This window comes from Hemitrygon akajei, chromosome 5 (genome assembly GCF_048418815.1).
Source record: "Hemitrygon akajei chromosome 5, sHemAka1.3, whole genome shotgun sequence".
Lineage (NCBI taxonomy): Eukaryota > Metazoa > Chordata > Chondrichthyes > Myliobatiformes > Dasyatidae > Hemitrygon > Hemitrygon akajei.
In genome coordinates, this window is record NC_133128.1 from 3,479,401 (window position 1) to 3,483,696 (window position 4,296).

At 50.4% G+C, this 4,296-nt stretch overlaps 1 pseudogene; it reads right to left on the reverse strand.

Moving 5' to 3' along the window:
* Positions 1-550: 550 nt before the first annotated feature.
* Positions 551-3,330, reverse strand: LOC140727434 (protein phosphatase inhibitor 2 pseudogene; annotated as a pseudogene).
* Between the last annotated feature and the right edge of the window lie 966 nt (positions 3,331-4,296).

Below are 4,296 nucleotides of genomic sequence, written 5' to 3' on the forward strand. Positions count from 1 at the left end.
TCAGCAGCATTGAAATTATCTTAACAAAGAAAGATAATCCCCAGTCAAGACTTCCTCTTTGAACCCTTTTCAAAAGGCAAGCTCCATAGCCAAATAAAAAAAATGTTACAAACTAGAACTGGTAATCAGATATCAAAATAAACAGCAAACAAACGATACCACACAGGTATCAATAGAACTTAACCCAGTGACACAGTATCACACATATGGAAATATGTCAAGCTGATCAAAGTATGGAGCTGAAATATGTTCTGTTTTATGCATCAAGCAATAAATATACTACTACAGTATTGCGATTTCCAGAAAAGTGTTTCATCAGTTTTCTAATTCTAGCGCAAGTGCGGAAGTACAGGCAAACTGGCAACTTACCGCTCACCTCTCAAAAATATTTTATTTACATTACTGTAGAAATACATGAACTGCCAAATTCTGACTGCACAGATGAAACTCCTCTGATTTTAAGTTCAACTGTCCACAAAACACAACAGCATATCAATAGGTTAAAAACTTATGATAGCTAATGCTGTTAACTGGAATATTTTATGTCAGAGTTTAAGAATGGCTTTGTTCTATAATTCTGGATCTTCATTTTCAAAACGTTCTTCATCTGTATCAACTTCAAAGTCCTTTAAGTCGGGATTCTTTCAAGTCATCCTCATCTTCATCTTCAAGTTCCTTGGCTATTAACTGTCTTGCTAATTTGAAATTCATGCCTTCATAGTGCATTTTCCTCTTCATTTCAAACTGTTTCTTGTTTTCTTGTTCTTCTGCTGTTAATTCTTCCTCTTCTTCACTACTTTCTTCCTTTGGTTCTAAGATTTTAGGATTAATTCCCTCAGCTGCTATCTTTAGCTAGTATTTCTGCAGTAATATTTATATTTAATTCAGAGTCATTCATTGCAGCTTCATCATCATCATCACCACCTCCTATTATCCTGTTGTATGGTGTACTGGGCTCATCGATTTTCATTAACCCATAATCCTTTCCTTCTGGATGATAAGTCGCAAGAATGTTCATCTCATCCCTTTTTTGTGCCTTTGTATTGTACTCCTCCTCTTCCTCGACAGGCAGATCTCGAGCCGAGTTCTGTTGATACGGCACCACCTCCTGTTCTTTAAAATCCCTTTGAGAGGGGTGGCAGAGTGGTGTTGGTGAGCAGCCGCAAGCTGCAGCCAGTTTTCTCCCCAACGTTCATCTTTTCCCTGCCAATGATTTTTTTTAGTTGCACTTTCCTTTGTATTGTATTTGCCTTTCCTAACACTGACTCAACCTGCAAGCTGACCTTTAGGATGAGGACTCCCAAGTCCCTTTGCACTTCTGATTTTTTTTGAATTTTCTCCCCATTTAGAAAATAGTTTATGCCTTTATTTCTTCTTCCAAAGTGCATGACAATACACTTCCCTACACTATTCCTTGGGTTTTTCTTATTTGGGAATGAAACAACCTCATGTTTCTTGAAGCTTCACTTCACAACTGAGTTTTTGAGATTGCTCTAAACAAGGATATTCATTGCCTGGTCTCTTAGTCGCATATTGGGCAGGACTTTCCCAGTCAGAATCCATGTCTCCAGGAGGTGCATCCCAAAATCTCTAATAAATGAACATGGCTTTTTCCAGGGTATATGCATGTAGATTGAAATAACGGTAAATTAGTCTATCATCCTGAAAAACTTCATTTTGGATGCCACACTAACAGATCATTTCACTACCATCGTCCACCATGCATTGAGGTAGTCCAAAGGAAAGCAAGGATAGTTACAGATCAAGTGCAGTGCAGGAGGACAATAAAGTGCAAGTTCATAAGGAGGTGAATTGTGATGTTACGAGTTCATCATCCAAGTAAACTATTCAAGATTCAAGTTTGTTTAATGTCATTTCTGGTACACAGGTATAAAAGAGAGCAAAATAATTGTTGCTCCAGTTACGATGCAATAAAAAAACACAATAATTATAGATACAGTACAAAATATGGCTTATATACATAGAGTGGTTGTATGTCCATAAAGTGTTGCTAGACAGACGTGTGTCTGTACATAAGGTGACTGATAGGAAATGATAAACTAGTGGTGGTTGGGCATGTGGAGGGGTGGGTTAGTGGGTAGAGGTGTCGATCAGCCTTACTGCTTGGGGAAAGTAACTGTTTTTAGTCTGGTGGTTCTGGCGTGGATGTTACGTAGCCTCCTTCCTGACAAGGAGTTCATGAGCAGGATGGGTGAGATCCTATATGATGTTACTGCCCATGTTCCAGCACCTTTTTGTAAAATGTCCTTGGTGGTGTGTAGGCTAGTGTTGGTGATGCAGTGGGCAGTTCTGTGTAGAGCTTTTCTGTCTGCTACAGTGCAGTTTGTCTACCATGCAGTGATGCAGCTTGTCAGGCTGCTCTCTATTGCATATCTGTAGAAAAACATGACTACAGATGTACATACTCCTGCTTAACAGTGCTTCCAAGTTGTCCATAATCCTGGAGTATGTGTTTTCAGGCTTCGCTGTGTCTTCTCGGTGAAAGGGGAGGGAAGAGAGAATGTCCAGGTGGAGTGCTGCCTTGCTGTCCGCTCTTCAGAGGAAGCAAGAGTGCAGAAAGAGTCTGTGGAGCGGAGGCTGGTTCCATTGGTTGGCAGAATGATCATCAGAGCAACCGACACAGGGAGCACCCTTCTCCCTCCTGCCTACCGACACAGGGAGCACCCTTCTCCCTCCTGCCTACCGACACAGGGAGCACCCTTCTCCCTCCTGCCTACCGACACAGGGAGCACCCTTCTCCCTCCTGCCTACCGACACAGGGAGCACCCTTCTCCCTCCTGCCTACCGACACAGGGAGCACCCTTCTCCCTCCTGCCTACCGACACAGGGAGCACCCTTCTCCCTCCTGCCTACCGACACAGGGAGCACCCTTCTCCCTCCTGCCTACCGACACAGGGAGCACCCTTCTCCCTCCTGCCTACCGACACAGGGAGCACCCTTCTCCCTCCTGCCTACCGACACAGGGAGCACCCTTCTCCCTCCTGCCTACCGACACAGGGAGCACCCTTCTCCCTCCTGCCTACCGACACAGGGAGCACCCTTCTCCCTCCTGCCTACCGACATGGGGGGGGCACCCTTCTCCCTCCTGCCAACCGACATGGAGGGAGCACCCTTCTCCCTCCTGCCTACCGACACAGGGAGCACCCTTCTCCCTCCTGCCTACCGACACAGGGAGCACCCTTCTCCCTCCTGCCTACCGACATGGGGGGGGCACCCTTCTCCCTCCTGCCAACCGACATGGAGGGAGCACCCTTCTCCCTCCTGCCTACCGACACGGGGAGCACCCTTCTCCCTCCTGCCTACCGACATGGGGGGAGCACCCTTCTCCCTCCTGCCTACCGACATGGAGGGGCACCCTTCTCCCTCCTGCCCACCGACATGGAGGGGCACCCTTCTCCCTACCGACACGGAGGGGCACCCTCCTCCCTACCGACACGGGGGGGCACCCTTCTCCCTCCTCCCTACCGACGGAGGTGCACCCTTCTCCCTCCTCCCTACCGACACGGGGGGGGCACCCTTCTCCCTCCTCCCTACCGACACGGGGGGGGCACCCTTCTCCCTCCTCCCTACCGACACGGGGGGGGGCACCCTTCTCCCTCCTCCCTACCGACACGGGGGGGGGCACCCTTCTCCCTCCTCCCTACCGACAAGGGGGGGCACCCTTCTCCCTCCTCCCTACCGACACGGAAGGGCACCCTTCTCCCTCCTCCCTACCGACACGGAAGGGCACCCTTCTCCCTCCTCCCTACCGACACGGGGAGCACCCTTCTCCCTCCTCCCTACCGACACGGGGAGCACCCTTCTCCCTCCTCCCTACCGACACGGGGAGCACCCTTCTCCCTCCTCCCTACTGACACGGGGAGCACCCTTCTCCCTCCCGACATGGAGGGGCACCCTTCTCCCTCCTCCCTACCGACACGGGGAGGGGGGCACCCTTCTCCCTCCTCCCTACCGACACGGGAGCACCCTTCTCCCTCCTCCCTACCGACACGGAGGGGCACCCTTCTCCCTCCTCCCTACTGACACGGGGAGCACACTTCTCCCTCCTCCCTACTGACACGGGGAGCACCCTTCTCCCTCCCGACATGGAGGGGCACCCTTCTCCCTCCTCCCTACCGACACGGGGAGGGGGGCACCCTTCTCCCTCCTCCCTACCGACACGGGGAGCACCCTTCTCCCTCCTCCCTACCGACACGGGGGGAGCACCCTTCTCCCTCCTCCCTACCGACACGGAGGGGCACCCTTCTCCCTCCTCCCTACTGACACGGGGAGCAC